Source organism: Oncorhynchus masou, chromosome 20 (genome assembly GCF_036934945.1).
Source record: "Oncorhynchus masou masou isolate Uvic2021 chromosome 20, UVic_Omas_1.1, whole genome shotgun sequence".
Classification (NCBI taxonomy): Eukaryota; Metazoa; Chordata; class Actinopteri; order Salmoniformes; family Salmonidae; genus Oncorhynchus; species Oncorhynchus masou.
In genome coordinates, this window is record NC_088231.1 from 25124483 (window position 1) to 25148679 (window position 24197).

Consider the following 24197-nt stretch of genomic DNA (forward strand, 5'->3'; position numbering starts at 1 on the left):
AGTAACCCACAGGCCCTACTCTACCCCATATTGTTGCTCAGTAACCCACAGGCCCTACTCTACCCCTATTGTTGCTCAGTAACCCACAGGCCCTACTCTACCCCATACTGTTGCTCAGTAACCCACAGGCCCTACTCTACCCCATACTGTTGCTCAGTAACCCAAGGCCCTACTCTACCCCATACTGTTGCTCAGTAACCCAAAGGCCCTACTCTACCCCATATTGTTGCTCAGTAACCCACAGGCCCTACTCTACCCCATACTGTTGCTCAGTAACCCAAAGGCCCTACTCTACCCCATATTGTTGCTCAGTAACCCACAGGCCCTACTCTACCCCATATTGTTGCTCAGTAACCCACAGGCCCTACTCTACCCCATATTGTTGCTCAGTAACACACAGGCCCTACTCTACCCCATATTGTTGCTCAGTAACCCACAGGCCCTACTCTACCCCCATTACACACAGTCCCTACTCTACCCCATTGTTGATAACCCACAGGCCCTACTCTACCCCATATTGTTGCTAACCCACAGGCCCTACTCTACCCCATACAGTAACCCACAGGCCCTACTCTACCCCTATTGTTGCTCAGTAACCCACAGGCCCTACTCTACCCCCATTAACCCACAGGCCCTACTCTACCCCATACTGTTGCTCAGTAACCCACAGGCCCTACTCTACCCCTATTGTTGCTCAGTAACCCACAGGCCCTACTCTACCCCCTATTGTTGCTCAGTAACCCACAGGCCCTACTCTACCCCCTATTGTTGCTCAGTAACACACAGGCCCTACTCTACCCCCTATTGTTGCTCAGTAAGGCCCTACATAGGCCCTACTCTACCCCCTATTGTTGCTCAGTAACCCACAGGCCCTACTCTACCCCCTATTGTTGCTCAGTAACCCACAGTCCCTACTCTACCCCATACTGTTGCTCAGTAACCCACAGGCCCTACTCTACCCCATACTGTTGCTCAGTAACCCACAGGCCCTACTCTACCCCCATTAACCCACAGGCCCTACTCTACCCCATACTGTTGCTCAGTAACCCAAAGGACCTACCCCCTATTGTTGCTCAGTAACCCACAGGCCCTACTCTACCCCATACTGTTGCTCAGTAACCCACAGGCCCTACTCTACCCCATACTGTTGCTCAGTAACACACAGGCCCTACTCTACCCCCTATTGTTGCTCAGTAACCCACAGGCCCTACTCTACCCCATACTGTTGCTCAGTAACCCACAGGCCCTACTCTACCCCATATTGTTGCTCAGTAACACACAGGCCCTACTCTACCCCATATTGTTGCTCAGTAACACACAGGCCCTACTCTACCCCATATTGTTGCTCAGTAACCCACAATCCCTACTCTACCCCCATTAACACACAGGCCCTACTCTACCCCATATTGTTGCTCAGTAACCCACAGGCCCTACTCTACCCCCATTAACACACAGGCCCTACTCTACCCCATATTGTTGCTCAGTAACCCACAGGCCCTACTCTACCCCCATTAACACACAGTCCCTACTCTACCCCATATTGTTGCTCAGTAACCCACAGGCCCTACTCTACCCCCACTACCCACAGGCCCTACTCTACCCCATACTGTTGCTCAGTAACCACAGGCCCTACTCTACCCCTATTGTTGCTCAGTAACCCACAGGCCCTACTCTACCCCATACTGTTGCTCAGTAACCCACAGGCCCTACTCTACCCCATATTGTTGCTCAGTAACACACAGGCCCTACTCTACCCCATATTGTTGCTCAGTAACACACAGGCCCTACTCTACCCCATATTGTTGCTCAGTAACCCACAATCCCTACTACCCCCATTAACACACAGGCCCTACTCTACCCCATATTGTTGCTCAGTAACCCACAGGCCCTACTCTACCCCCATTAACACACAGGCCCTACTCTACCCCATACTGTTGCTCAGTAACACACAGGCCCTACTCTACCCCATACTGTTGCTCAGTAACCCACAGGCCCTACTCTACCCCTATTGTTGCTCAGTAACCCACAGGCCCTACTCTACCCCATACTGTTGCTCAGTAACCCACAGGCCCTACTCTACCCCATATTGTTGCTCAGTAACACACAGGCCCTACTCTACCCCATATTGTTGCTCAGTAACACACAGGCCCTACTCTACCCCATATTGTTGCTCAGTAACCCACAGGCCCTACTCTACCCCCATTAACACACAGGCCCTACTCTACCCCATATTGTTGCTCAGTAACCCACAGGCCCTACTCTACCCCCATTAACACACAGGCCCTACTCTACCCCATATTGTTGCTCAGTAACACACAGGCCCTACTCTACCATATACTCTACCCCATATGTTGCTCAGTAACCCACAGGCCCTACTCTACCCCCATTAACACACAGGCCCTACTCTACCCCATATTGTTGCTCAGTAACCCACAGGCCCTACTCTACCCCCATTAACCCACAGGCCCTACTCTACCCCATATTGTTGCTCAGTAACCACAGGCCCTACTCTACCCCATATTGTTGCTCAGTAACACACAGGCCCTACTCTACCCCATATAGTTGCTCAGTAACCCACAGGCCCTACTCTACCCCCATTAACACACAGTCCCTACTCTACCCCATACTGTTGCTCAGTAACCCACAGGCCCCACTCTACCCCCATTAACACACAGGCCCTACTCTACCCCATACTGTTGCTCAGTAACCCATCAGCCCACTACCCAATATTGTTGCTCAGATGCCCTACTCTACCCCATACTGTTGCTCAGTAACCCACAGGCCCCTACTACCCCATATTGTTGCTCAGTAACCCACAGGCCCTACTCTACCCCCATTAACACACAGGCCCTACTCTACCCCATATTGTTGCTCAGTAACCCACAGGCCCTACTCTACCCCATATTGTTGCTCAGTAACACACAATCCCTACTCTACCCCATATTGTTGCTCAGTAACCCACAGGCCCTACTCATGATGCTATTGTTGCTCAGTAACCCACAGGCCCTACTCTACCCCCATTAACCCACAGGCCCTACTCTACCCCATATTGTTGCTCAGTAACCCACAGGCCCTACTCTACCCCCATTAACCCACAGGCCCTACTCTACCCCATATTGTTGCTCAGTAACCCACAGGCCCTACTCTACCCCATATGTTGCTCAGTAACCCACAGGCCCTACTCTACCCCATATTGTTGCTCAGTAACCCACAGGCCCTACTCTACCCCCATTAACCCACAGGCCCTACTCTACCCCCTATTGTTGCTCAGTAACCCACAGGCCCTACTCTACCCCATATTGTTGCTCAGTAACCCACAGGCCCTACTCTACCCCATATTGTTGCTCAGTAACCCACAGGCCCTACTCTACCCCATATTGTTGCTCAGTAACCCACAGGCCCTACTCTACCCCCATTAACCCACAGGCCCCACTCTACCCCATATTGTTGCTCAGTAACACACAGGCCCTACTCTACCCCATATTGTTGCTCAGTAACCCACAGGCCCTACTCTACCCCCATTAACCCACAGGCCCCACTCTACCCCATATTGTTGCTCAGTAACACACAGGCCCTACTCTACCCCATATTGTTGCTCAGTAACCCACAATCCCTACTCTACCCCATACTGTTGCTCAGTAACCCACAGGGCCTACTCTACCCCATTAACACACAGGCCCTACTCTACCCCATATTGTTGCTCAGTAACCCACAGGCCCTACTCTACCCCATATTGTTGCTCAGTAACCCACAATCCCTACTCTACCCCATATTGTTGCTCAGTAACCCACAATCCCTACTCTACCCCATATTGTTGCTCAGTAACCCACAGGGCCTACTCTACCCCATATTGTGACTCATGACATTTCCTCTGAGTGAGAGACATGAATACAGGTCCATATGGAGAGTCATCTCCAGTGAGACATACTTTCACAGGCAGTTGGGGGACACTTTTCAGTCAGCGGTGAGTCACACACTTACCGGAAAGAGGGGCTCACTCCCTCGTACACACGCACACACACACACACACACACACACACACACACACACACACCAGCTCATGTGCGATTCACACCAGTGTTCATTTCATCAACTACAGAGACTAAAAATATTCAACACACCTATTTTTCAGAGGCAATTGACGAGACTGTAACTGGCTAAATAGATCCCCAAAAACTAGAACTAAAAAAGGAAAAATGATTTTTAATTAAAACAAAGTAAATTATCTCTGACTAAAATATGATATTTGCAATCTGGTGACAACAAATCATTGATGCAAACAAGGCACACACACCATGGCTACCCCCCCCCGTTGGTAAGGCACACACCATGACTACACCCCCTCCCCCCCAACCTAGCAGACTACTACCGATGATGTTACCTAATGAGATCTAGCTAGCTGCAACCTATCAGACCACTACCAATGATGCTACTTAATGCTAGCTGGCTGCAACCTATCAGACCACTACCAATGATGCTACTTAATGCTAGTTGTGCTAGCTGGCTGCAACCTAGCAGACAGGGGTGACGCTACTTAATGCTAGCTGGTGCTGGCTGCAACCTAGCAGACCACTACCAATGATGCTACTTAATGCTAGTTAGCTAGCTGGCTGCAACCTAGCAGACCACTTCCGGTGACGCTACTTAATGCTAGCTAGCTAGCTGGCTGCAACCTAGCAGACCACTACTAATGACACTACTCCTGCCACCTACCCCCCAGTACAGCTACAGGAGGATAGGTGGCAGGTCTCCAGACTGTGACCATTTAGTGACATTTGAAACCCTTTGACTTGGCTGTGAAAGTTGCATTTGGAGGTCATGGTGTGTGCCTTACCACCAGGGGGAGGCATGGTGTGTGCCTTACCACCAGGGGGCATGGTGTGTGCCTTACCACCAGGGGGGGGCATGGTGTGTGCCTTACCACCAGGGGGGGGGGCATGGTGTGTGCCTTACCACCAGGGGGCATGGTGTGTGCCTCACCACCAGGGGGGGCATGGTGTGTGCCTTACCACCGGGGGGGCATGGTGTGCCTTACCACCTTAGGGGGGGGGGGGGGGCATGGTGTGTGCCTTACCAGGGGGTTATAGGAATCATGATGGGGGGGCATGGTGTGTGCCTTACCACCGGGGGGGGGGCATGGTGTGTGCCTCACCACCAGGAGGGGGCATGGTGTGTGCCTTACCACCAGGGGGGATGGTGTGTGGGGGGGGCATGGTGTGTGCCTTACCAGGGGGGGGGGGGGGCATGGTGTGCCTTACCACCAGGGGGGGGGGCATGTGTGTGCCTTACCACCAGGGGGTATAGACTGAATCATGATGGTCTAGTCTACTGAGACGTTACAGAACAGAGAATAGGAGACAGAAGCCGACTTACTGAGGACACTATCTTTGACAGAGAGCTCTAAACAGTCACAGCCGCTGAGTGACGTGTGTGTACACACACACACACACACACACACACACACACAACGTGATTGCTAACAGGAAACAGCTGGATCGCAGGCTGCAGACACACAGTCACACCCACAGGATGCAGGCAGCTGCCACTGAGCAGACTGGGTTTTACAGGCAATAACACCCTCAGCATCGGCACTAGTCCAGTTCAACTCCTGCTTCAGACTGGCACAGACACTGAGGGAGAAAGACACACAAATAGCATAACAACCCCCCAAGACATGCTAACCTCTCACCATTATAATAACCAGGGAGGTTAGCATTTTATATTATAACCCTCCCAAGACATGCTAACCTCTCACCATTACAATAACCAGGGAGGTTAGCATTTCATATTATAACCCTCCCAAGACATGCTAACCTCTCACCATTACAATAACCAGGGAGGTTAGCATTTTATATCATAACCCTCCAAGACATGCTAACCTCTCACCATTACAATAACCAGGGAGGTTAGCATTTCATATTATAACCCCCCAAGACATGCTAACCTCTCACCATTACAATAACCAGGGAGGTTAGCATTTTATATTATAACCCCTCCAAGACATGCTAACCTCTCACCATTACAATAACCAGGGAGGTTAGCATTTCATATCATAACCCCTCCAAGACAAGCTAACCTCTCACCATTATAATAACCAGGGAGGTTAGCATTTCATATCATAACCCCCCAAGACATGCTAACCTCTCACCATTACAATAACCAGGGAGGTTAGCATGTCTTAACATTAACATTAACATTTAAGGGGCTCTTATGATATAAAATGCTAACCTCCCTTGTTGACACCCCCACCCCCTCTATAGTTGTGTCATGACACCCCCCCCCCCCCCACAGCGTCACGACACACCCCCCCCACAGCGTCACCCCACCCCACAGCGTCACGACACCCCACCCCCCCACGACACCCCACCCCCACGACACCAAGGCAGAAAAAGTAGGTATATTAGACCAAGTTACAGAATGGACCTTGATCCAAACAGATAAACTCAGCTGTTGCGCTCTTCAAAATAGCTGGGAAGTTCAATATCATTACATTAACACTGTACTTGTCCACATAATTCCAGAGACCACCCTGTATGTTATTAATGAATCAATTAATACAAATCAATGACTGTGTTTACCAATCTAACTGCATAATAACATCATGTTAGTCATTTATTTGAATGGTAAATCTTTATTGATAAACTGGGTGAATCAAGATGTAGCCTGGCTCCACCCACAATACAGGTGAATAGATATTCAACAGGAGTGGATGAGTTGAGTTATTGAGCTTGTTGTTGCTCATTTCATTGTATTGGCAAACTGCTAAGAGAACATACAGTATTATTTGAATTGTACCGATCAACATTGGCATAGTTCTAGCTTATTTTATAAAAAAAGGGTGCACTGTCTCTTTAACCAGTAATGACATCATTCGTGAGGCAAGGAGGGGACGGCCCAGGAGTCAGTCAGCTGACCCAATAGATCATCTTTGGAAGAGACGCGAGACAGACTGAATAGGAGAATGAACACTTTGTGTGGTAATCAGTTTTGAAAATAAAATCAGCATATTTCGCAAACAAAGTACTAGGAGTAGTGAATTGATAGCTTGTTAGCTTTAGCTGTTAGCTAGCAAGGAAAGTTGGCCTAAAAAGCTGGAAGCTACGGTATCTTCTAGCATTGTCAAGTTATTCTAGCCTGTATGGACATTGTATTTATATTTACCCTTTATTTAACTAGCCAATAGGCCGCCCACCGCCCCTCTAGCCCGCCCACCGCCCCTCTAGCCCCCCACCGCCCCTCTAGCCGCCCACCGCCCCTCTAGCCAATAGGCCCGCCCACGCCCCTCTAGCCAATAGGCCCGCCCACCGCCCCTCTAGCCAATAGGCCCGCCCACCGCCCCTCTAGCCAATAGGCCCGCCCACCGCCCCTCTAGCCAATAGGCCGCCCACCGCCCCTCTAGCCAATAGGCCCGCCCACCGCCCCTCTAGCCAATAGGCCCGCCCACCGCCCCTCTAGCCAATAGGCCCGCCCACCGCCCTCTAGCCAATAGGCCCGCCCACCGCCCCTCTAGCCAATAGGCCGCCCACCCCCTAGTGCGAAGAGTTTCCACATTTCTACATTCCATGTCACATTATTCAAGTATGTTAACTTCTGTGCAGTGAGTCAGCAGAGTAGACATGTGCAGCCCAGACTCCCAGGCTAGCAGTGAGTCAGTGGAGTAGACATGTTGCAGCCCAGACTCCCAGGCTAGCAGTGGAGTAGACATGATGCAGCCCAGACTCGCAGGCTAGCAGTGAGTCAGCGAAGTAGACATGATGCAGCCCAGAATCCCAGGCTAGCAGTGAGTCAGACATGATGCAGCCCAGACTCCCAGGCTAGCAGTGAGTCAGACATGATGCAGCCCAGACTCCCAGTGGAGCAGACAAGGTGGTCTATAATAGGAGACCCGCAAAAACCCTAGACCCCCCCTAAGACTCCCACCACATCTCCCCACCTCTTGATTTTAAATCTATGTATTATCCTGGACCACCATTCCTCCCTTCCTGCCCTCCTCAGAAAGCAGCATCCTCCACACAGCCCAGAGGAATGTACCTGACAGTTTCTCTCTCACCATGAGGTCATATCTGTAAACTCTAGAGGAGCTGTCATCATGACTGTGTGTGTGTGTGTGTGTGTGTGTGTGTGTGTGTGTGTGTGTGTGTGTGTGTGTGTGTGTAGATCTCACCTTGTCACCCTCCTCTCCACAGGCATGGTCAGGATGACTCCTCCCCCTACGGCTCCTAGACACAGAGATACCATCATTACTACAGACCTTGGTTCAAATCCAGGCTGGATCACAACCGGCTGTGATTGGGAATCCCATAGGGCGACGCACAATTGGCCCGGTGTCATCCGGTAAAATAAGAATGGGTTATTAACGGACTTGCCTAGTTAAATCAAAAAATATTAACAGTGGTAAACACAAAACCATTATTAACAGTGGTAGACTGGCCCCTAGACACAGAGATACCATTAACTACAGTGGTAGACTGGCCCCTAGACACAGAGATACCATTAACTACAGTGGTAGACTGGCCCCTATGGCCCCTAGACACAGAGATACCGTTATTAACAGTGGTAGATGACCCTATGGCCCCTAGACACAGAGATACCATTATTAACAGTGGTAGACTGGCCCCTAGACAGAGATACCATTAACTACAGTGGTAGACTGGCCCCTAGACACAGAGATACCGTTATTAACAGTGGTAGACTGGCCCCTATGGCCCCTAGACACAGAGATACCATTAGAGATACTACATATAGACTAGATGATGCTACAGCTACATATAGACTAGATGATGCTACGGCTACATATAGACTAGATGATACTACGGCTACATATAGACTAGATGACGCTACGGCTACATATAGACTAGATGACGCTACATATAGACTAGATGGCTACGCTACATATAGACTAGATGACGCTACGCTACATATAGACTAGATGACGCTACGCTACATATAGACTAGATGATACTACGCTACATATAGACTAGATGATACTACGCTACATATAGACTAGATGATACTACGCTACATATAGACTAGATGATACTACGCTACATATAGACTAGATGATACTACGCTACATATAGACTAGATGATACTACGCTACATATAGACTAGATGATACTACGCTACATATAGACTAGATGATACTACGCTACATATAGACTAGATGATACTACGCTACATATAGACTAGATGATACTACGCTACATATAGACTAGATGATACTACGCTACATATAGACTAGATGATACTACGCTACATATAGACTAGATGATACTACGCTACATATAGACTAGATGATACTACGCTACATATAGACTAGATGATACTACGCTACATATAGACTAGATGATACCACGCTACATATAGACTAGATGATACCACGCTACATATAGACTAGATGATACTACGCTACATATAGACTAGATGATACCACGCTACATATAGACTAGATGATACCACGCTACATATAGACTAGATGATACCACGCTACATATAGACTAGATGATACTACAGCTACATAGACTAGATGATACTACATATAGACTAGATGATACTACGGCTACATAGACTAGATGATACTACAGCTACATAGACTAGATGATACTACATATAGACTAGATGATACTACGCTACATAGACTAGATGATACTATATATAGACTAGATGATACTACGCTATATATAGACTAGATGATACTACGCTATATATAGACTAGATGATACTATATATAGACTAGATGATACTGCTATATATAGACTAGATGATACTATATATAGACTAGATGATACTATATATAGACTAGATGATACTATATATAGACTAGATGATACTACGGCTACATATAGATTAGATGATACTACGCTACATATAGACTAGATGATACTACGCTACATATAGACTAGATGATACTATATATAGACTAGATGATACTACGGCTACATATAGACTAGATGATACTACGCTACATAGACTAGATGATACTATATATAGACTAGATGATACTACGGCTATATATAGACTAGATGATACTACGGCTATATACATATATATATATAGACTAGATGATACTATATATAGACTAGATGATACTACGCTACATATAGACTAGATGATACTACGGCTATATAGACTAGATGATACTACGCTATATAGACTAGATGATACTACGCTACATATAGACTAGATGATACTACGGCTATATAGACTAGATGATACTATATATAGACTAGATGATACTACGCTACATATAGACTAGATGATACTACGGCTATATAGACTAGATGATACTATATATAGACTAGATGATACTATGCTACATATAGACTAGATGATACTACGGCTACATAGACTAGATGACACTATATATAGACTAGATGATACTATGCTACATATAGACTAGATGATACTACAGCTACATAGACTAGATGACACTAGACATAGACTAGATGACACTACGGCTATATATAGACTAGATGATACTACAGCTATATATAGACTAGATGATACCACGCTATATAGACTAGATGATACTACGCTATATAGGCTACATGATAATAAGGCTATGAAAGGATTAGAGATTTAACCCCTATTGTTGTTTTGATTATCAAACATCTGGACCTCAACATACAAACATGTTTGTGCGAGTTAGCATCGTGTGTGTGTGTGTGTGTGTGCGCGTGTGTGAGATCAGAGAAAAGGACGAGCAACACACCTTACATTCAGAAGCAGATATAGCGCACACACCAAACACACACACACACCAAACACCCACACAAACCACACACACACACACACACCACAGCCAGTAATCCAGGATTAAAGCAGCAGTTTTCGGATGACATCACTACCAGCCTGTTACTCCGTCACATCACACTACCAGCCTGTTACTCCGTCACATCACACTACCAGCCTGTTACTCCGTCACATCACACTACCAGCCTGTTACTCCGTCACATCACACTACCAGCCTGTTACTCCGTCACATCACACTACCAGCCTGTTACTCCGTCTCATCACACTACCAGCCTGTTACTCCGTCACATCACACTACCAGCCTGTTACTCCGTCACATCACACTACCAGCCTGTTACTCCGTCACATCACACTACCAGCCTGTTACTCCGTCACATCACACTACCAGCCTGTTACTCCGTCACATCACACTACCAGCCTGTTACTCCGTCACATCACACTGCCAGCCTGTTACTCCGTCACATCACACTGCCAGCCTGTTACTCCGTCACATCACACTGCCAGCCTGTTACTCCGTCACATCACACTACCAGCCTGTTACTCCGTCACATCACACTACCAGCCTGTTACTCCGTCACATCACACTACCAGCCTGTTACTCCGTCACATCACACTACCAGCCTGTTACTCCGTCACATCACACTACCAGCCTGTTACTCCGTCTCATCACACTACCAGCCTGTTACTCCGTCACATCACACTACCAGCCTGTTACTCCGTCACATCTTCTATCCAGTGGGTCTGTTTTCCCTTCGGCAGGTCTGACTGGGGTACGTCAGTACTTCTGGTAGTGTGACATCACACTACCAGCCCTGGTCTGTCCTTGACTTCTCCCAGTGGACACTGGAGTCCCAAATGACTCCAGTGTCACTTTTCCATGGGTGAGGGGCGGGGATAGAGTGGATGTGTCAGGGTTGCCATGGGTGAGGGGCGGGGATAGAGTGGATGTGTCAGGGTTGCCCGGGGATAGAGTGGATGTGTCAGGGTTGCCATGGGTGGGGCGGGGATAGAGTGGATGTGTCAGGGTTGCCATGGGTGAGGGGCGGGGATAGAGTGGATGTGTCAGGGTTGCCATGGGTGAGGGGCGGGGATAGAGTGGATGTGTCAGGGTTGCCATGGGTGAGGGGCGGGGATAGAGTGGATGTGTGGGGGGGGGGGGGATGTGTCAGGGTTGCCATGGGTGAGGGGGGATGTGTCAGGGTTGCCATGGGTGAGGGGGGGGGGGTGTCAGGGTTGCCATGAGGATGCGGAAAATAAATAAAGGAGAAGAGGGAGACTGGGGAGGGGAGTGGAGGAGACAGAGGCCTGGGTAAGATATATGGGGGGAGGGAGGAGACAGAGGCATGGGTAAGATATATGGAGGGGAGGGAGGAGACAGAGGCATGGGTAAGATATGGAGGAGGAGGCAGAGGAGACAGAGGCATGGGTAAGATATATGGAGGGGAGGAGAGGAGACAGAGGCATGGGTAAGATATATGGAGGGGGAGGAGAGGAGACAGAGGCATGGGTAAGATATATGGAGGGGAGGAGAGGAGACAGAGGCATGGGTAAGATATATGGAGGGGAGGAGAGGAGACAGAGGCATGGGTAAGATATATGGAGGGGAGGAGAGGAGACAGAGGCATGGGTAAGATATATGGAGGGAGGAGAGGAGACAGAGGCATGGGTAAGATATATGGAGGGGAGGAGAGGAGACAGAGGCATATGGAGGGGAGGAGAGGAGACAGAGGCATGGGTAAGATATATGGAGGGGGAGGAGAGGAGACAGAGGCATGGGTAAGATATATGGAGGGGAGGAGAGGAGACAGAGGCATGGGTAAGATATATGGAGGGGAGGAGAGGAGACAGAGGCATGGGTAAGATATATGGAGGGGAGGAGAGGAGACAAGAGGCATGGGTAAGATATATGGAGGGGAGGAGAAGAGACAGAGGCATGGGTAAGATATATGGAGGGAGGAGAGGAGACAGAGGCATGGGTAAGATATATGGAGGGAGGAGAGGAGACAGAGGCATGGGTAAGATATATGGAGGGGAGGAGAGGAGAGACAGAGGCATGGGTAAGATATATGGAGGGGAGGAGAGGAGACAAGAGGCATGGGTAAGATATATGGAGGGGAGAGAAGAGACAGAGGCATGGGTAAGATATATGGAGGGAGGAGAGGAGACAGAGGCATGGGTAAGATATATGGAGGGAGGAGAGGAGACAGAGGCATGGGTAAGATATATGGAGGGGAGGAGACAGAGGCATGGGTAAGATATATGGAGGAGAGGAGACAGAGGCATGGGTAAGATATATGGAGGAGAGGAGACAGAGGCATGGGTAAGATATATGGAGGAGAGAGAAGAGGCATGGGTAAAGATATATGGAGGGGAGAGAAGAGACTGGGGGATGGTGGGACAGAGAGGGAGGTGGAGATCCAAGAGAAAGAGTATGGAGAGAGATAGATTGTGGCTTCTCTTGACTGCTATTGATTTTCTGTAAGCTTCAGAGTGCATCAGCTGTAAGGGGGATGGTGGGAAAGAGAGATAGGATGGTGGGACAGACAGAGAGAGAGAGAGAGACAGAGAGAGACAGGGGATGGTGGGCCAGAGAGAGAGGATGGTGGGAAAGAGAGAGAGGATGGTGGGATAGACAGAGAGCGAGAGAGAGAGAGAGACAGAGAGAGACAGGGGATGGTGGGCCAGAGAGAGAGGATGGTGGGAAAGAGAGAGAGGATGGTGGGACAGACAGAGAGCGAGAGAGAGACAGAGGATGGTGGGATAGACAGAGAGCGAGAGAGAGAGAGAGAGAGAGAGAGACAGGGGATGGTGGGCCAGAGAGAGAAAGAGTGAGAGAGGGAGGGATCAGCTTCAGATTGCATCAGCTATTTCTATCCACTTCCTCTTCCCTCCATTATTTTGTCACCATTTCTCCCTCCAACACATTACACCCTCTCTCCACAAATCAGCAGCCCCCCCCACATCTCTTCTTCATGTCCCGCCCCCCACATCTCTTCTTCATGTCCCGCCCCCCACCCCACATCTCTTCTTCATGTCCCGCCCCCCCACATCTCTTCTTCATGTCCCGCCCCCACATCTCTTCTTCATGTCACCCCCCCCCCACCCCACCCCACATCTCTTCTTCATGTCACCCCCACATCTCTTCTTCATGTCACCCCCACATCTCTTCTTTATCGTCCCCACATCTCTTCTTCATGTCCGCCCCCACATCTCTTCTTCATGTCCCGCCCCCCCCCACATCTCTTCTTCATGTGCCCCCCCCCACATCTCTTCTTCATGTCCCGCCCCCACCCCACATCTCTTCTTCATGTCCCGCCCCCACATCTCTTCTTCATGTCACCCCCCCCACCCCACCCCACCCCACATCTCTTCTTCATGTCACCCCCACATCTCTTCTTCATGTCACCCCCACATCTCTTCTTTATGTCGTCCCCACATCTCTTCTTCATGTCCCCCCCACATCTTTTCTTTATGTCCCCCCACATCTCTTCTTTATGTCCCCCCCCACATCTCTTCTTCATGTCCTCCCCCACATCTTTTCTTTATGTCCCCCCACATCTCTTCTTTATGTCCCCCCCCCACATCATGTTGTCCCCCACATTCTTCTTCATGTCCCCCCCCCCCACATATTTTCTTTATGTCCCCCCCACATCTCTTCTTTATGTCCCCCCCCCCCCCACATCTCTTCTTTATGTCCCCCCCACATGTCCCCCACATCCCCTTCTTTATGTCCCCCCCACATCTCTTCTTCATGTCCCCCCACATCTTTTCTTTATGTCCCCCCACATCTCTTCTTTATGTCCCCCCCACATCTCTTCTTTATGTCCCCCCCACATCTCTTCTTTATGTCCCCCCCACATCTCTTCTTCATGTCCCCCCCCACATCTCTTCTTCATGTCCCCCCCACATCTCTTCTTTATGTCACCCCCACATCTCTTCTTTATGTCACCCCCCACATCTCTTCTTTATGTCCCCCCCCCCACATCTTTTCTTTATGTCCCCCCACATCTCTTCTTTATGTCCCCCCCACATCTCTTCTTCATGTGTCCCCCACCACATCACATCTCTTCTTCATGTCGTCCCCACATCTCTTCTTCATGTCAACCCCCACCCCACATCTCTTCTTCATGTCGTCCCCACATCTCTTCTTCATGTCAACCCCCAACATCTCTTCTTCATGTCGTCCCCACATCTCTTCTTCATGTCGTCCCCACATCTCTTCTTCATGTCAACCCCCCACCCCACATCTCTTCTTCATGTCCCCCCACATCTTTTCTTTATGTCCCCCACATCTCTTCTTCATGTCGTCCCCCACCACATCTCTTCTTCATGTCGTCCCCACATCTCTTCTTCATGTCAACCCCCACCCCACATCTCTTCTTCATGTCGTCCCCACATCTCTTCTTCATGTCAACCCCCCACCCCACATCTCTTCTTCATGTCGTCCCCCCATCTCTTCTTCATGTCAACCCCCCACCCCACATCTCTTCTTCATGTGTCATCTCTTCTTCATGTCACCCCCACTCTCAACCTCTCCCTCATTAACGCATCCCTTTCTAGCCCTCCTCTTTTCATATCGTTCTCTCTCCATCTCTCTTATCAGTCGCTGGTGAGATTGTTTCTTACTAACTTTTCACAACTAAAAACAAGAGAGAAATTGAGAGACGAGAAGGAGAGAGAGAGAGGCGAGAGAGAGAGGCGAGAGAGAGAGGCGAGAGAGAGAGGCGAGAGAGAGAGGCGAGAGAGAGAGGCGAGAGAGAGGGAGAGGCGAGAGGGAGAGCACGTGAGACACACACAGGTCGATCTTAAGATATCTGAACAGACTTCAGCACCAGCCTTGTAGAATACAATGTGGCCTTCACCACAGACACACAAATGCTACATCGTATAAATACAAACAGAGAATAAGCAAAGCACATGGAACTGACAGCACGTGTGTGTGTGTGTGTGTGTGTGTGTGTGTGTGTGTGTGTGTGTGTGTGTGTGTGTGTGTGTATTGGTCAGCCAGTAAGTGGTGTTTCCCATTGTAGACACAGGAATAACTCTCCCTTTCCCTCTCCCCCCCCCCTCCCTCTCTCCATCCCTCCCTCCCTCCACCCCTCCCTCGCTCGATTTGACTTTTTCCTTCTGCCATTCTTGTCTTCATTCTCTCCCCCCACCTCTGTAGTAGTAACAATGGTGATGTAATGATCTGCATGTCTCTCTCTCCACCTCTCTCTCTCTCTACACCCCCTCTCTCTCTACACCCCCTCTCTCTCTACACCCCCTCTCTCTCTCTCTCCACACCTCTGTAGTAGTAGCAATGGTGATGTAATGATCTGCATGTCTCTCTCTCCACCTCTCTCTCTCCACCTCTCTCCCTCTACACCCCCTCTCTCTCTACACCCCCTCTCTCTCTACACCCCCTCTCTCTCTACACACCTCTGTAGTAGTAACAATGGTGATGTAATGATCTGCATGTCTCTCTATGTCCCCAATGGCACCTTACCTCATTTACATTTACATTTAAGTCATTTAGCAGACGCTCTTATCCAGAGCGACTTACAAATTGGTGAATTCACCTTCTGACATCCAGTGGAACAGCCACTTTACAATAGTGCATCTAAATCATTAAGGGGGGGAGAAGGATTACTTATCCTATCCTAGGTATTCCAACACTAGTAGACTAGTGTTATACAGGACCCAATAGACTCTCTGGTCACTAGTATTAAACAGGACCCAATAGAGCTCTCTGGTCACTAGTGTTAACCAGGACCCAACAGACCTCTGGTCACTAGTGTTAACCAGGACCCAACAGAGGACCCAATAGAGCTCTCTGGTCACTAGTGTTATACAGGACCCAACAGACCTCTGGTCACTAGTATTAAACAGGACCCAATAGATCTCTGGTCACTAGTGTTAAACAGGACCCATAGAGCTCTCTGGTCACTAGTGTTAAACAGGACCCAACAGACCTCTCTGGTCACTAGTGTTAACCAGGACCCAACATAGCTCTGGTCACTAGTGTTATACAGGACCCAATAGACCTCTCTGGTCACTAGTGTTAAACAGGACCCAATAGAGCTCTCTGGTCACTAGTGTTAAACAGGACCCAATAGAGCTCTCTGGTCACTAGACCTCTCTGGTCACTAGTGTTATACAGGACCCAATAGAGCTCTCTCTCACTAGTGTTAAACAGGACCCATAGAGCTCTCTGGTTACTAGTGTTAAACAGGACCCAATAGACCTCTCTGGTCACTAGTGTTAAACAGGACCCAACATAGAGCTCTGGTCACTAGTGTTAAACAGGACCCAATAGACCTCTCTGGTCACTAGTGTTAAACAGGACCCAACAGAGCTCTGGTCACTAGTGTTAAACAGGACAATAGACTCTCTGGTCACTAGTGTTAAACAGGACCCAATAGACCTCTCTGGTCACTAGTGTTCAGGACCCAATAGACCTCTCTGGTCACTAGTGTTAAACAGGACCCAATAGACCTCTCTGGTCACTAGTGTTAAACAGGACCCAATAGAGCTCTCTGGTCACTAGTGTTAACGAGGACCCAATAGACCTATCTGGTCACTAGTGTTAACGAGGACCCAATAGACCTATCTGGTCACTAGTGTTAAACAGGACCCAATAGACCTCTCTGGTCACTAGTGTTCTGGTCTAATGTAATACACTAAACTGGGATCTGTTTGTGAAACTCTCTGTGCTGCTGACACAGTTCCTCCTCTGCTCCAAAGCCACCCAGACAGCCAATAAACAAGGCCCACACACACAGGCCACTCCCTAACGCTTACATTCTAAAACCAGAACTCACCAACACTACACATGGAAACCCCAAACACACACACACACACACCACATGAACCTCGTCTCCATTACTCTCCATCACCCCCTCTCTCTCTCTGACAGACAGGGCTCAGCCAAGAGACTCCTTCTGTCCTCCTCTCCCTCTCTCTTCCTGCATCACTGCCAGACAGGGCCCAGCCAAGACTCCTCTGGTCCTCCTCTCTTCCTGACTGACAGACAGGCCTCCTTCTGTCCTCCTCTCTTCCTGCATCACTGACAGACAGGGCCCAGCCTCCTTCTGTCCTCCTCTCTTCCTGTTTCACTGACAGACAGGGCCCAGCCAAGAGACTCCTTCTGTCCTCCTCTCCCTCTCTCTTCCTGCATCACTGCCAGACAGGGCCCAGCCAAGAGACTCCTTCTGTCCTCCTCTCTTCCTGCATCACTGCCAGACAGGGCTCAGCCAAGAGACTCCTTCTGTCCTCCTCTCTTCCTGCATCACTCTCCTTCTGTCCTCCTCTCTTCCTGTTTCACTGACAGACAGGGCCCAGCCAAGAGACTCTCCTTCTGTCCTCCTCTCTTCCCATCACTGACAGACAGGGCCCAGCCAAGAGACTCTCCTTCCCTCCTCTCTTCCTGCATCACTGACAGACAGGGCCCAGCCAAGAGACTCCTTCTGTCCTCCTCTCTTCCTGCATCACTGACAGACAGGGCTCAGCCAAGAGACTCTCCTTCTGTCCTCCTCTCCCTCTCTCTTCCTGTTTCACTGACAGACAGGGCCCAGCCAAGAGACTCCTTGTCCTCTCTCTTCCTGCATCACTGACAGACAGGGCTTCCTTCTGTCCTCCTCTTCCACTGACAGACAGGGCTCAGCCAAGAGACTCCTTCTGTCCTCCCTCCTCTTCCTGCATCACTGACAGACAGGGCTCAGCCAAGAGACTGGGGCTCGGCCAAGGACTCTCTGTCCTCCCTCTCTTCCTGCATCCTTCTGTCTTCTCCTCTCTTCCTGCATCACTGACAGACAGGGCTCAGTCCTCCTTCTGTCCTTCTCTCTTCCTGCATCACTGACAGACAGGGCTCAGCCAAGAGACTCCTTCTGTCCTCCTCTCTTCCTGCATCACTGACAGACAGGGCTCAGCCAAGAGACTCTCCTTCTGTCCTCCTCTCTTCCACTTGCATCACTGACAGACAGGGCCCAGCCAAGAGACTCCTTCTGTCCTCCTCTCTTCCTGCATCACTGACAGACAGGGCTCAGCCAAGAGACTCTCCTTCTGTCCTCTCTCTTCCTGCATCACTGACAGACAGGGCTCAGCCAAGAGACTCCTTCTGTCCCTCTCTTCCTTCCTGCATCACTGACAGACAGGGCTCAGCCAAGAGACTCTCCTTCTGTCCTCCTCTCTTCCTGCATCACTGACAGACAGGGCTCAGCCATCAGAGACTCCTCCTTCTGTCCTCCTCTCTTCCTGCATCACTGACAGACAGGGCTCAGCCAAGAGACTCCTTCTGTCCTCCTCTCTTCCTGCATCACTGACAGACAGGGCTCAGCCAAGAGACTCTCCTTCTGTCCTCCTCTCTTCTTCCTGCATCACTGACAGACAGGGCTCAGCCAAGAGACTCTCCTTCTGTCCTCCTCTCTTCCTGCATCACTCAGCCAAGAGACTCCTTCTGTCCTCCTCTCACTTCCTGCATCACTGACAGACAGGGCTCAGCCAAGAGACTCTCCTTCTGTCCTCCTCTCCCTGCATCACTGACAGACAGGGCTCCTGTTTCACTGACAGACAGGGCTCAGCCAAGAGAGGGCTCTCCTTCTGTCCTCCTCTCCCCTCACTTCCTGCATCACTGACAGACAGGGCTCAGCCAAGAGACTCTCCTTCTGTCCTCCTCTCTTCCTGCATCACTGACAGACAGACAGACTCTCCTTCTGGCATCACTGACAGACAGCTCAGCCAAGAGACTCTCCTTCTGTCCTCCTCCTCCTCTCACTTCCTGTTTCACTGACAGACAGGGCCCAGCCAAGAGACTCTCCTTCTGTCCTCCTCTCCCTCTCACTTCACAAAAGCCAAAGTATTTTCCTCTCCGTCACTATATTGTTGTCACTGACAGACAGGGCTCAACTCTCCTTCTGTCCTCCTCTCTTCCTCATCACTCTCCATTTCTGTCTCTCTCTAGCATCACAGACAGGGCTCAGCCCAGAGACTCTCCTTCTGTCCTCCTCTCCCTCTTTCCTTCACTGACAGACAGGGGCTCAGGAGAATTTGACAGCAGGGCAGCCAAGACTCTCCTTCTGCACTGTGCTCTGTCACATTTACTTCTCCTTCACCCCCTCCCTCTCCATTTCTGTCTCTCTCTAGGACTTCACACACACACACACACACACACACACTGTATAACTGTTACAACAGAAACTAAACAGAGAGAGAAAGAGACAGGCCTGAACAGAGAGACGAGAAAGAGAGAAGGGGAAAGAGGGTGGAGGAGAAAGGAAACAGAAACCTAGAGAGAGAGAGCATGATAGAACGAGTGCAGATTTGGCTAGTGGGGTTTGTGCCTCTTGTTGGTGAGAACTCATGAACATAGGAGAAATAACAAAAACAAAATGTGTCAATCCCCCCCCCCCCCCATCACAGACAGACATACAGCATCGGCCCCCAGACAGACTTAGAAATCTACAAACAACAAACAAAAAAGCCCTGTCCCTGGTCTGGTTCATTCTGAATGGTCTTAAACACCTCGGTCCTCCTTGATAGACTATTTACCTCCCTATAAACATACAGATATAGATCTATCTACTCTGGGTCTGTGTATTAATATCTAGAAGAAATAGATCCTGTCTAACGTGACAATAATCCTCTCCATGCAAAGTGAGTGTGTCCCAAATGGCACCCTATTCCCTAGATTGTGCCTCTCGTTAAAGATAGTGGACGAAGGGCCCTGTTATTAGGAAGTACACCATATAGGGAATAGGGTGTTATTTTGGGATGCAAGCCCGTGTTTAGTTGTGGTATCAGAGTGGTGGCAGGTGAACCCACTAAACTATGAAGTGTAAAAACCTTTTAGCCTGGAAACAAGACATGAGGAGCAACAACTTCCAGGAGAGGAGGAGTAATCAGACAGACAAACCCCTCTCTCAGGAGGAGAGGAGGAGGAGTCAGACAGACTAACCCCTCTCTCAGGAGGAGAGGAGGAGGAATCAGACAGACTAACCCCTCTCTCTCAGGAGGAGGAGAGGAATCAGGACTAACCCCTCTCAGGGGAGGAGAGGACTAACCTCTCTCAGGAGGAGGACAGAGGAGGAGGAGGAGGAATCAGACAGACTAACCCCTCTCTCAGGAGGAGAGGAGGAGGAATCAGACAGACTAACCCCTCTCTCAGGAGGAGAGGAGGAGGAATCAGACAGACTAACCCCTCTCTCAGGAGGAGAGGAGGAGACAGACTGACCCCTCTCTCAGGAGGAGACAGACAGACTAACCCCTCTCTCAGGAGAGAGAGGAGGAGAATCAGACAGACTGACCCCTCTCTCAGGAGGAGAGGAGGAGGAATCAGACAGACTCTCTCAGGAGGAGAGGAGGAGGAATCAGACAGACTAACCCCTCTCTCAGGAGGAGAGGAGGAGGAGGAATCAGACAGACTAACCCCTCTCTCAGGAGGAGAGGAGGAGGAATCAGACAGACTAACCCCTCTCTCAGGAGGAGAGGAGGGAGGAATCAGACAGACTAACCCTCTCTCAGGAGGAGAGGAGGAATCAGACAGACTAACCCCTCTCTCAGGAGGAGAGGAGGAGGAATCAGACAGACTAACCCCTCTCTCAGGAGGAGAGGAGGAGGAATCAGACAGACTAACCCCTCTCTCAGGAGGAGGAATCAGACAGACTAACCCCTCTCTCAGGAGGAGGAGGAATCAGACAGACTAACCCCTCTCTCAGGAGGAGAGGAGGAGAATCAGACAGACTAACCCCCTCTCTCAGGAGGAGAGGAGGAGGAGTCAGACAGACTAACCCCTCTCTCAGGAGGAGAGGAGGAGTAATCAGACAGACTAACCCCCTCTCTCAGGAGGAGAGGAGGAGTCAGACAGACTAACCCCTCTCTCAGGAGGAGAGGAGGAGGAGTCAGACAGACTAACCCCTCTCTCAGGAGGAGGAGGGAATCAGACAGACTGACCCCTCTCTCAGGAGGAGAGGAGGAATCAGACAGACTAACCCCTCTCAGGAGGAGAGGAGGAGGAATCAGACAGACTAACCCTCTCTCAGGAGGGAGGAGGAGGAGGAACCCCCTCTCTCAGACAGACAGAACCCCTCTCTCAGGAGGAGAGGAGGAGTAATCAGACAGACTAACCCCCTCTCTCAGAGAGGAGAGGAATCAGACAGACTGACCCCTCTCTCAGGAGGAGAGGAGGAGTAATCAGACAGACTGACCCCTCTCAGGAGGGAGGGTAATCAGACAGACTAACCCCCTCTCAGGAGGAGGAGAGTCAGACAGACTAACCCCTCTCTCAGGAGGAGAGGAGGAGGAATCAGACAGACTAACCCCTCTCTCAGGAGGAGAGGAGGAGTAATCAGACAGACTGACCCCTCTCTCAGGAGGAGAGGAGGAGGTAATCAGACAGACTAACCTCTCAGGAGGAGAGGAGGAGTAATCAGGAGGAGGAGGAGGTAATCAGACAGACTAACCCCTCTCTCAGGAGGAGAGGAGGAGGAGGAGACTAAGTCAGACAGACCCCTCTCTCAGGAGGAGAGGAGGAGGTAATCAGACAGACTGACCCCCTCTCTCAGGAGAGAGGAGGAGGAGACAGACTAACCCCTCTCTCAGGAGGAGAGGAGGAGGAATCAGTAACCCCCTCTCTCAGGGGAGGAGGAGGAATCAGACAGACTGACCCCTCTCTCAGGGAGGAGAGGAGGAGAATCAGACAGACTGACCCCTCTCTCAGGAGGAGAGGAGGAGGAGTCAGACAGACTAACCCCTCTCTCAGGAGGAGGAGGAGGAGGAATCAGACAGACTAACCCCTCTCTCAGGAGGAGGGAGGAGGATTCAGACAGACTACCCCTCTCTCAGGAGGAGAGGAGGAGTAATCAGACAGACTAACCCCTCTCTCAGGAGGAGAGGAGGAGGAATCAGACAGACTAACCCCCTCTCAGGAGGGAGGAGGAGGAATCAGACAGACTGACCCCCTCTCAGGAGGAGAGGAGGAGGAGTCAGACAGACTAACCCCCTCTCAGGAGGATCAGAGAGGAGAGGAGGAGGAATCAGACAGACTAACCCCTCTCTCAGGAGGAGGAGGAATCAGACAGACTAACCCCTCTCTCAGGAGGAGAGGAGGAGGAGAATCAGACAGACTAACCCCTCTCTCAGGAGGAAAGGAGGAGGAATCAGACAGAACCCTCTCAGACAGAGGACCCCTCTCTCAGGAGGAGAGGAGGAGGAATCAGACAGACTAACCCCTCTCTCAGGAGGAGAGGAGGAGGAATCAGACAGACTAACCCCTCTCTCAGGAGGAGGAATCAGACAGACTGACCCCTCTCAGGAGGAGAGGAGGAGAATCAGACAGACTAACCCCTCTCTCAGGAGGAGAGGAGGAGGGAATCAGACAGACTAACCCCTCCTCTCTCAGGAGGAGAGGAGGACAGGAATCAGGAGGAGAGAATCAGACAGACCCCTCTCTCAGGACAGACTAACCCCTCTCTCAGGAGAGGAGGAGGAATCAGACAGACTAACCCCCTCTCAGGAGGAGAGGAGGAGGAATCAGACAGACTAACCCCTCTCTCAGGAGGAGAGGAGGAGGAATCAGACAGACTAACCCCCTCTCAGGAGGAGGGAGGAGGAGGAATCAGACAGACTGACCCCCTTCAGGAGGGGAGAGGAGGAGTAATCAGACAGACTAACCCCTCTCAGAGAGGAGGAGTAATCAGGACTGACCCCTCTCTCAGGAGGAGGGAGGAGTAATCAGACAGACTAACCCCTCTCTCAGGAGGAGAGGGTAATCAGACAGACTGACCCCTCTCTCTCAGGAGGAGAGGAGTAATCAGACAGTCAGACAGACTGACCCCTCTCTCAGGAGGAGAGGAGGAGGAGTAATCAGACAGACTAACCCCTCTCTCAGGAGAGGAGGAGGAGGAATCAGACAGACTGACCCCCTCTCTCAGGAGGAGGAGAGGAATCAGACAGACTAACCCCTCTCTCAGGAGGAGAGGAGGAGGAATCAGACAGACTGACCCCTCTCTCAGGAGGGAGGAGGAGGAATCAGACAGAGGACCCCTCTCAGGAGGAGAGGAGGAATCAGACAGACTAATACAGACTGACCCCTCTCTAGAGGAGGGGAATCAGAGACCCCCTCTCTCAGGAGGAGAGGAGGGAATCAGACAGACTAACCCCTCTCTCAGGAGGAGAGGAGGAGGAATCAGACAGACTAACCCCTCTCTCAGGAGGAGGAGGAGGAGGAATCAGACAGACTGACCCCTCTCTCAGGAGGAGAGGAGGAGGAGTCAGACAGACTGACCCCTCTCTCAGGAGGAGAGATCAGACAGACTAACCCCCTCTCTCAGGGAGGAGGAATCAGACAGACTAACCCCTCTCTCAGGAGGAGGAATCAGACAGACTGACCCCTCTCTCAGGAGGAGAGGAGGAGGAATCAGACAGACTGACCCCCCTCTCAGACAGACTGACCCCTCTCTCAGGAGATG

At 50.4% G+C, this 24197-nt stretch overlaps 1 pseudogene; it reads right to left on the bottom strand.

The window, feature by feature from the left end:
- LOC135506602 (E3 ubiquitin-protein ligase RNF38-like) overlaps nt 1-24197 on the bottom strand; it is a 59327-nt pseudogene that overhangs the window by 21455 nt on the left and 13675 nt on the right.